The sequence below is a fragment of the Pteropus alecto genome, unplaced genomic scaffold (assembly GCF_000325575.1).
Source record: "Pteropus alecto unplaced genomic scaffold, ASM32557v1 scaffold251, whole genome shotgun sequence".
NCBI classification, from domain to species: domain Eukaryota; kingdom Metazoa; phylum Chordata; class Mammalia; order Chiroptera; family Pteropodidae; genus Pteropus; species Pteropus alecto.
Genome location: NW_006431048.1, coordinates 3,733,067 through 3,743,996, shown reverse-complemented (window position 1 = coordinate 3,743,996; position 10,930 = coordinate 3,733,067). Strand labels below are relative to the sequence as shown.

At 41.1% G+C, this 10,930-nt stretch overlaps 1 long non-coding RNA gene across 2 annotated transcripts in view; it reads right to left on the bottom strand.

The window, feature by feature from the left end:
- Window positions 1-6: 6 nt before the first annotated feature.
- Window positions 7-10,930, bottom strand: part of LOC112485856 — a 120,387-nt gene continuing 109,463 nt past the window's right edge. Inside the window, exons 2-3 of one of the 2 annotated variants that reach the window (XR_003048583.1) lie at window positions 502-736; window positions 7-226 (exon numbers count right to left, since the gene is read on the bottom strand). This is a non-coding gene — a long non-coding RNA (uncharacterized LOC112485856). The remainder of the gene's footprint in view (window positions 227-501; window positions 737-10,930) is intronic. The other variant, XR_003048585.1, reaches the window with a different exon arrangement.

The window sequence follows — 10,930 nt, the reverse complement described above, 5'->3', positions numbered from 1 at the left end:
GAATGCTAGAAGGAGAGACTGGTGCTATCTCCATCATGCACCTTTTCTCACTCATGCCGAATTGTTTAGTGCAGCAGATGCGTTTCACACGTGCATATGCACTCAGCTGTCCTCGTCTCCTTTAGACACGCTTATTTCTTTTGATGGTATTTAGAACTCATGCTTCTCCTTTGGAATAAGCTTCAGTGAGGAAGGGCTTCATGGGCAGAAAGGAGCTTCCATTTTGCTAAGGAGAAAAAGGACAAGAGTATAGTTAGTGCCCGTCTAGTTTCTAGAGATTCTTCTCCATCATATATAACTCTGATAATACTACCTTCAGAGGACACTAAGCAGTACTCCAGCTCTGATGGCCCCACCTGAGGAGTAAGACTGGGTGTTTGACTTTGCCTCAGAGCACAGATTCACAATAATTCAAATAGAATTTTCATATGTTATGGAACTATGCCACTGATGCCAAAATAGAGTATAATATTCAGAGTTTAGATAAATTTACACTCTTACCTTTCAGGAAGGAGACATCTTTTTTTTCTTTGTGAATCTCAAGTGAAGGGCCACAAGGAGCCGGTTTCCAACTTCCTTCCAACTCCTACACCTTCACACTGGCTCTTCCTCTTGCCTCTCCAGCCCACAGAAGGCAGTGAGCGCCTTGTTTTATAATGTTCACAGGTTCCAGCGAGCGTGCATTCCACCCAGACTTTTAAGGCCTAGTTAGAAGGACTGGAACTTAGCCTCTAATCTGTGGAGCAAAATTCAACAAGAAGAAGCCCACAAGGAAGGTACTGATTTTTCCTACCCGCAACCCACTTCTTAGTAACTGGCTATCTGCCCTCAAAGCAGGAACGCAGGTAGCCATTACATCTGAGAGCTACGCCTGGCTCTGTACATGACTCAAAGTCACCTGGCACCACATCGGTTCTACATTAAACGGCGTTCTGCATTATTTTCATGATTTAGAAGAGGCACAATCCAGGCTCTGATATTTGAACACAAAATCTTAAATATTTTATTTTGTGCTAAAATCAAACAATATTTCAATCCAGAAGATGTCCATCTTCCAGCTCCTTTTGGAGTTATTTTCTGGGCCTTCAGCCTGTGGGGACTCCTCAGAAATGGAGAGGCTGTCAGACAGTATTTATGCTTATGGTTCTGAACTTCAGAAGCAGTTTGGAGCTAGAGAGAAGAGAAAATTGGGAGGTGACGCTGTCCAGCTTTGGTGTAGATGCCCACAGGCCTGGAGAATGAAATGTTCTGGGAGGTGTGCAAACAATTCTCTTTCGGAAGCAAAGTCTGGCCAGAGCACCAGGATCCATGATCACACAAGATATTTTTCGTGAATTGCATGAGGCCACATGAGACTCACGTGTTTCTGTGCTATAAATGCAAATCTGTTTCTATCCTGACCTCCTGGGATAAAAAGTAAGTTAGGAACCAAAGGGACAGAAAAAAGAAGAAAGAGTAGTGTTGAGGAGAGAGCATAACCTTGGGGCAGAGGTAGAGCCCGCGGGGTGATCTCAGATTATATGTTAATTAAGTATAGTTTACAGTTAATTTCAACTCCAATTATTGTAATCTAATTTACTCCCTCCCAAAGGAATTTCTACAGCCATCCAAAAGTAATAACAATAATATATTGTGTTAATTGAGTCCTAGTAAATAGAGGTAATTCCTCACAGTGATTGCAAATATGAGCATTCATCAAAAAAAAAGTGCAAGAATCGCTGTGTAAAACCCAGAGTGTCAAATTTACTTGAATATCGGCTTTGTTCAGAATTTGCATTACTTTGTTAAGGGGAGGTGCTTGTGATTTTTTTATTGCGGTAAAATACATACAACATAACATTTAGCATTTTAACCGTCTTTAAGTGTACACTTCTGCATTAGTGTATCCACATTGTTGTGCAGCCATCACAACCATCCATCCCCAGAACTTTTTCATCATCCCAAGCTGAGACTTGCATCACTTTTCACACAGTCTACGAGCTACCTCAGATCCCCAAAGGACAAGAACTACACCCATCTTCCTGCTCAGTCCTGGGGAAGACTCTAAAATACAATAGAATATAGCATTTTAAGGTTCACAAAGTATTCATCAATGCTCACATCAACCTCATATGCCTCCTGTAAAAGGGAAAAGGCCAAGGCTCAGAGAGGGAGACAGACTTGCTCAAATAGAAGAGATCACATCAACCTCATATGCCTCCTGTAAAAGGGAAAAAGGGGGACAGACTTGCTCAAATAGAAGAGACAGGTACAACTGCACGAGGTTTCCGGCGTGCAACCCTTTGTACCTCACCGCCTCTAACCCTGAGGAGGAGGAAGAACTTCCTCCAAGGGCAGAGCTGTCTCTTGTCCCACCCTTTGCTTTGTGGGATTCTCACTGTTTTGAGGACTATTGGCCAGAGCTGCCTGGTGGCCCATAAAAAGAAGGCAGTTCTCTTATACAGCACTCACAGCAGAAACCAACTTGGGTAGTTCAGCACTGTCTCGTCTCTCCTTCTTCATTTGTATCAAAGCAAACCCACGCCCCACCCACTTTTTCACAGGATCACCATAACACACACCCTATCACCCTTCTCTCTGCCCTCTTCCCAAGCACACACTTCCTCTATTTCTGATCACTTTAACAAGATTTCCTCTGCATAAAAATGGGAGCAACCAAAAGATCCTGCCTGGTGTGATTTCTCCTTCCTGCACCATGTAGTATGGTTCTACCCATGACTTCCCATCATGCTCAAAATGCCCTATGTGATTCGTGGATCAGCCACTTCCATCTAGATGTCTAGGAGCTTCCAAGAGTCAGTTTGTCCCTAGGTAGTTCTTGGCAAAACTGCATTATGAATGACAAGTGCAGACTTCTTACCACAGCTAACTGTGGTTCTAATTGTGTTCTAATTATTTTCAGTACTGTTCTTCACAGTACTGAAAACACAGGGACATACTGTCATCCAAGCATTAGATCCTCTGAATTTCTGATCTGTCTATGTAGGGTTAGGGTTAGGGTTAGGGTTATATATAGATAGATCTATATGTACAGATAGATCAGAAATATATATATCACATGTATATAATACACACACACACACACACACACACACACACACACACACGCCCTAAATACACATTGAACCACACTGTATTCACTTCCTAGGCTGCCACAACAAATTACCACAAACTGGACAGCTTAAAACAATAAAGATTTATTCTCTCATAGTTCAGGCTCAAAGTCCAAAATCAAGGTGTCATCACCTAAAAGCTCTAAGGAATAATGCCTCCTTGCCTTGCCTCAGCTTCAGGTAGCTCCCAGCAGTCCTTGGCATTCTTGGACTTATAGCTACATCACTCATCTCTGCTTCTATCTTCACATGGCTGTCTTCTCTGTGTCCTCTGCTCTTCTTATTGGATTTCAGACTCATCCTAATCCAGTATGACCTCATCTTACCTTAACTAATCACATCTACAAAGGCACTGTTTCCAAACAAAGTCACATCCTGAGGTTTCAGGTAGACATGAACTTTCAGGGAACACTTATTCAACCCATACACTCGACTCCCATCTCCAAGGTGCGTTATATCCAATTTCTTGTTTTCTTTGTCTGTTTTTATTTTTGCCTCTAGCACCTGCTCCATTTCAATCCTGCTCTTGACCACTGCCTTGTGGGAAACCTTTCTGAGGCATCTGCCTCCAGGCCTCCTACCCCATTAAATATCTCTAGACTTCGCTTTAAAATGAAGGCATGAACACTTGGTCAAGAAAGAAAAATATGAAGTTGTCCAGAGAGGGTTCATGATTTCACATATCCCTCTCTCCCTATTCTCCCAAGAAGCAGTGTGTGATCATCTCACATTCAGCCTTGCACTGGAGGTTATAGGAGTTCCTGCCCTCTGGAGATTTGGTACATGATAGAGAAGCAGGCTATTGCATAGCTAGATGAGCAGAGAAGGTGAAAGAGCCAGGTACTGATGGAAGGACTGGATTTGAGCAGGTGGTGGAGAAGACAACACAGGGACAACCTAGTAAAAAGCATGGAAGTTCAAATAAGCCTAGAATCTTCAGGGGACTATGAACAGATCTCATTTGAGTAGATAATGGGCTTTGCTGCAAAGGGTAGGCTTGATCAGTGACAGGTTATAAAGGTAAATGTTTGTGGATGTGAACCTGATCCTGTAAGGCCTCGAGTCCAGGCCAAAAGGACCCATTAAGGGTTTCTAAGCAATTGGGAAATTCGACTAAGTGGTGTTCAGGGAAGCCAGATCTAGTTGGGTGTGCATGATGGACTAGGGTGAGCAGGGAGTTGGCGAGGAAACACTGGCTGGGAGCCCAGTTAAAAAGACAGACTCCAGGGCCAGAACTTTATTCCTCAACTATCGGTGAATCCCCCCATCCACTGCTGTAACCTTCCGCCAGACACTGCAATCAATACAGCCATCCCGACAGGGCTGGGCCTCCAGCCCTCCCTTCTCATTAATGTGATGAGCTGCAGAGGACATGTCAGTGAGAGCTTTCAGTGAATTCCAGGAATGGAGATACCGTTTGGACAAAAATCCCCAAAGAGAAGCTCAAGAGTGCTTTGCAAATCAACACATGAATGGCTCTTATGGACAACAGCCTGTCCAGAGAGGACAGAATCACTGTCGTAGCTCGGATCCTCTTCTTCCCATTACTGTACTTTCCTAGGAGGGGCACTGGCATCCAGGAGGTAACACAGTGACCTCCAACTCAGGCACTGCTTTGTACTGGAGGCCATTAGGCAGGTGATTATCATCTCCTCATTAGACTGGGAGCTTCTCAGGAAGAGTAGACTGTCTCTCCCATAAGGCTCCATCAGGGTCCCTCACGTCACCAGACACAAAGTCCAGGGGTGAAACACAGCACCATTTCTATCCTCTTCATTCACCCACAAACTCCCCTGCTGGGACCTTAAGGATCAGAGGGAGGGTGGAGGTGACATGGAGGAGGCAGTAGCAAGCCTAGAGTGTGGTAGAAAGAATCATTTCTGAGGTCCACAAGGCACATCTTTGAGTCCCTTTTCTTGACTTAGGCCTTCATGGAGAAATATGAGAAGAAAGGGAGCTCCAAGAAGCAGGAGGACGGCTGACTCCTCTGGTTTCCCTTCTCCTTAAAAAAAAGCTTTGTACACTATCACAGAAAGCTCCCGCTAGCCCCATATCCATAGCCACCCTTGCCTGGCTGTAGATGAGCCTGGAGCAACAGGCCTCAGGAAAAAGCCTGCGGCAGGGACACCCACAGGGAAAAGGGCTGGTGTGGAATTTCCTGACTGCGGCTGAGGCAGAGGGGAGAGAATGCACACTCTTCCACTTCCATCTCTATTGGACTAGAAGTCCAAGCTTGGCTAGAAATAGATGGTGCCCAGCAGAGCAGTCCACAAGGAAAATGACCCTCCTCCAGATTGTTTCCCCATTTTTAGCAATCAGTCTAAGCTGAAATACATATCAACTGTACCCCCCTTTGTTTCTGAAGAGAGATGAAACTGAGGATCTGTTTGAACTAAAATTAAACTCCTTCGGTGTGTAACTTCTTGGTGGTGTTCATGTATTGAATCTGACTCACACTTTTGATGTGGAAAGGTTTTATTAACATAGCTACTTATCCCAGCCCACTCCCACTGGATTCATGGCACTTGCCCAAGGTACATTTCAGCTATTTCTACGTTACCTTAAATCCTGGCATGGATTAATGTTGTATGACAAGCACATTCATGGATACTAAAAGATTCCAGGCTGTGTTTGGTTAATAATTATGAAGCAAAATTGGAAATGAGAAGCGGATTTGTCTACCCAAGAAAAGACTCCCGGATTGAGGGACCTGGGCACCCAAGATCTTATCGAACCACTATCTGTGTGACCCAGTCACTTGCCTCCTCAAGGCTCAAGGTTCCTCATCTGCAGAATGAGACTGCTGGCCTCACATAGTTCTCAGTTTTCTTCCAGCTCTGACTTCCTGTGATTGTAAAAGACATTTAAAAATATCTCCAGGGAGAGAAATCTCACCATATTATTTAGTCATGAGAAGATTGGACTAATGATATCTAATATCTCTGGGTTCTGAAAGTCTGTTATTCTATTACATACAATGGTTTTTAAATTTGCAAAGATTAATTTAAAAATTTTAAATAAACAAAACAGAAGTGTCTTTTTTAAATTCCCTTTTTAAAAGAACATAATTTTAAAAGCCTAAAATAAAATCTCTAGCCATTCTGTGCACACACAGAGAAAATGGGTGGATGAGATCAAAGTTATACATCTGGGGCAGCAAAGACTTGTGACTAAGATTCTTCACTGATTGAAATAAGACATGACAATTTGGGGGACATTATACCACTGTCCGAACCCTATATCACTGTTATATACCTTTTGCCATTAAGTACTGGGGTAACCCAAGATCCCAACATGTGGATAGCGCTATGCAAAAAAGATTAATTCTCTCTTGAAAAGGGCAGCACTCTGTCTCCAGCTCAATGGCAGACCCTGGGGTAGCAGAGCAGCATCTTAAGACACTTAAGATCATGGCTAGGACAACCAGTGCTACAGTAGGTACCAAGTTTGGATGATACTATGCAAAACCTGCCATCCAATTTGGAGTCATCTGGTTAACAGATCACAGATTAGCTCAAGTTACGATGGAGGTACAAAGGGATGTACAATATAGGGACAGGCAGGTGAGATTCGTCATCCAACACTCAGCTAGGTCTAGCCATGGCAGCAAACATAAGGGCAAGAGTTGAGATCTAGTCATTAAACATCAGTAGGGTTTTTGTCAGACCCCGAGCTTAAGTAGAGACAGTCATTTTACACAGTCAAAAGCAAACTAAGCCCCTAAAGGGCTAGGAATAGATTTTGAGCACTAGTATATAGCAGGTACTCAACTATATTTGTTGACCAAATGGAAACATAAAGAAGCCATTGCTTCATTGTTTGTTGAATAATGTCTCCCATTCATGGCAGCTCTAACTTCTAGAATAGCCCCAGAAGAAGGGATCTGAGATGAGAAATAACTCTCCAAGCTTAAAGGTGCTTGGACCAGAACTATGTTCCCTAGAAGGTAGGGTTCCTCTTTACTGACCAGCCTAAGCATTACTGATGGAAAGGAGCTGTATTACCTGGATGGGTGGGGATCTATTGCTATAGTTTAAATTGGGTGGGGCCCTAGGAAAGAAGGTGCCCATCCACCAGAGGAAGCACCCACCCATTAGCAGCATTCCAGACCCATCTGCCTTAGGAATATGAAAGATTTCAGGTTGGACACAAGTAGATGGACACAAACAAAAGGACCTCTACACAGTAATTAAAATAAGCAAGCAATTAAAAGCTCTGGGTGTCTAATTCTTGAGCATGCAGATCAGGCAGATGTAATGAACCCAAAGATAGGCACCTGCTGAGCTTGTTTTCAGAGAAAGTATTCCCTTATTGTGAGGAGAACTGGCATCAGATAAAGGAACAATCATTTTCAGTTGAATCTTGTGAGAAATTGTATTTGAAACTAGGTATTGCATTCCTTTAAATTCCATTTCTTATGATATAGCTATCTTCCAATAGAGAGGACAGTTAACCAATTCATGATTGCATTAAAGTTATTTTATTTGGAGAAGCATTTTTAAATACAGTCTGTGAGTCAACGGGTTTTACACCTGGAAACTCTTCTGGATCTCTGACCTTGCCCTGGCTTCTCTTAGTCATTCATGCCAAGAGTCAAGGTGGGCACTTATTCAATACCACTGAACTCAAATTACTTGGTGAACACCTCCGAATTTTAATACTTGAAAACAGACCCACACGTATATGGTCACTTGATTTATGACAAAGGCGACACTATAGTGCTGTGGGGAAAGAATGGTCTTTTCAACAAATGATTCTAAGTCAACTGGATGGCAAAACAGGAAGGAAAAAAAAGAATCTTTCCCTCACCACACACAAGAAGCATTTCTAAATAGATCACCAATCTAAATGTGAAAAGTAAAACAGGAAAACTTTCAGTAAAAAGGTTTAAGGTAGACAAAGATTTCTACTGCACACAAAAAGCGCTAAATGGAAAAGAAAAAACTTGATAGATTGGACTACATTAAAATTAATAACATCAAAATACAACAAAAAGAGCATGAAGCGCTGAGCCACAGACTGGAGGAAGATATTCACAATGCATATATTCAACAAAAGACTCATCAGAATATATAAAGAACTCCTGCAATTCAATAAGAACTCCAGCTAATTCAATAGCAAAGACCAGGCAAACGACTGAGGATCCACTTTAAAAAGAGGGTATCCAAATGGCCAATAAACATATGAAAATGTTCTCGACTTCATTCATCATTAGGAAACTACAAAAACAAACAAAACCCAAAAAGTGGCACTGCCACATACCTACCACAGAAGCGAAAATGGAAAAGACAAATGATAGCAAGTATTGACAAAAGTGTGAAGCAACTAGAAGTCTCCTACATGCTGGTGGAGATGTAAATTGTTACAACAATTTTGGAAAACTATTTGGCAGTATTTACTAAAGCTAAACATACTCACATTCTATAGCTTAGTAATCACACTCTTAGGTATATACTCCACAAAACTGGGTACATATATTCATCAATAGACCTATATAAAAGTGTTCAAAGCTTTATTCATAGTACAAAGTTTTATTCATAGCAGTCCAAACTGGAAACAACTCATACTCCTTATACAGTAAAATAGATACATTGTGGTATATACAATTGACCCTTAAACAACATAGGTTTGAACTGCACAAGTCCACTTATATGTGGATTTTTTTAATAACATTTAATAACATGATTTTCTTAATAACATTTTCTTTTCTCTAGCTCACTTTATTGTAATAATACAGTATATAATATATATATAATATACGAAATATGTTAATCGACTCTTTATGTTATTGGTAAAGCTTCTGGTCACCAGTGGGCTATTTGTAGATAAGTTTCGACGGAGTCAAAAGTTATATGTGGATTTTCAACTGCAGGGAAGGTGGGCACCCCCTAAGTGTTCAATGGTCAACCGTATATACAATAGCATATTACATAACAATGAAAGTGACAATCACTAACACAGCATGGATTAATCAATTACATATAATGTTGAACAAGAAGACAGATACAATATAGTGTGTATGTTAAGATTCCATTTATATAAAATTTCAAAATAGGCAAACTAATTTTATGCTGCTGGAAGTCACCCTAAAGATTACCTTGAGAGGAGAGACTAGTTAATGGAAGAGGACACAGGGACAAGAGGTCTGGATGCTGGTAATGTCTGTTTCTTGATCTGTATGCTGGTTCACCGGGTAAAAATTCATTGAGCTGTACACTTAGAATTTGTGTATTTTCTGTATGTATGTGATACTTCAGCAAAAAGCTTACTTATAAGAAAATATGAACACAAAATAAATTTAAGGCCTAAAGTCTAGGTGAGGAAAAAAAATCCATGAAAACTGCCTTGCAAATCCAAATCTGTTAAATGACAGCAAAAATTCACAGCTTCTAATTGTTCAGATTAGAAAGCTTGCTTTTTTATTTAAGGTATGCTCCACTTTCAAAACGAATTAGAAGCCACAGTCTTATTTATTGAACAAACACATATTAGAGGCTTTTTAGTCTTCATTGGAAGCTTTCAGGACATTCAAATTGTTAAATATTGCTTGGTTTTACTTTTATTTTCTTTCCCATGTTAATATATGGGTTTTTTTAAAAAATGCAATTTTTCTTGGCTAACACTCTCTAATGAAGATTAACAACCCTAATATTTATTTAACCAGCAAGCAAATTGTATTGAGCAGAACATGGTCTACCCAATCAGAATCTTTGGAAAGGCTTTTAGCCAGTGGCTATTGTTCAGGTCTAACAGCCTCCCGCACATTGGAAAGGGAAGATTGGGAGCAATTATCTCAACAATCCAAGCCAAGAAATACAGCCATGCTATTCAGGAAAAAGAGGGGGCCACAGAGACCAAACCTGCTCTAGTGAAACAGCCTGGCTGGCCAGAAGGAGCTCATGTTTTCCTAACCTGATGTATGCACTGGCTTCTGGCCCTTCCAGAGGAAAGCTTTTCCAGGGGATACGATCATTCTCTTTCATTCACCAGACTTACATTTGTACAATGCCTATAGTTTACAAAGTTTCCTAGATATTAATATCATCTGAGTCTCATGCTCACCCTAAAAAGAAAATAAAGGAGTTTATTACTATTCCCTTTTAGCTGTTGAAAGAACTGAGGCTCAGCCAGCTAAGAGACTCCTTAAAGCCATAGGACTGGTAAGTCACATAGCAAGAACAAAGCATATTCAGGTACAGTGTTCTGTCTCCTGTACCATGAAGTCTCCTGGCTTCTCTCCAAGCCTGCTTATGAGAATGAGAACACAATCCCAGACTTGAAAAAATTAGACTAGGATTATCAAACATTGAGCAGTGGGCAAGCTAGAAACTGTACCCCAGCCCAAGGACAGTATTCACACCTTCAGGATCATGCATCCTAGAGGATGAGGAGGAGCCAGGACTAGAGGCAATTGACTGTTGAGTGTAGCAGGGGTCAAAACAGCTCAGTTTGACTACTACAAAAAGGTCAACCACAATGATGGAAACGTGCTTTCCTGCAGACAGAGAAATGATACCTGTGTGTTTGAAAATAAGATCTAGTTCTGAAATCTACTGAATACAGTAGGTTTGGAGTCTGCTAGAGATGACATATCATCAATAGTAAACAGCATAAAGAGCACTGGCTTTGGAGTCCAACAGACCTGTTTTTGAATCCAAACTCTATTTTTCACCATGTGTGTCCTAAAACAAGTTATTTATCTGCTCTGAGCTTCAGTTTCCTTGGCCATAAAATAGCAATGATAATACCTACCCATCAGAATCATTGTGAAAATTAATGAATTAATATATGTAAAGTTCTCAGCATATATATAGTGC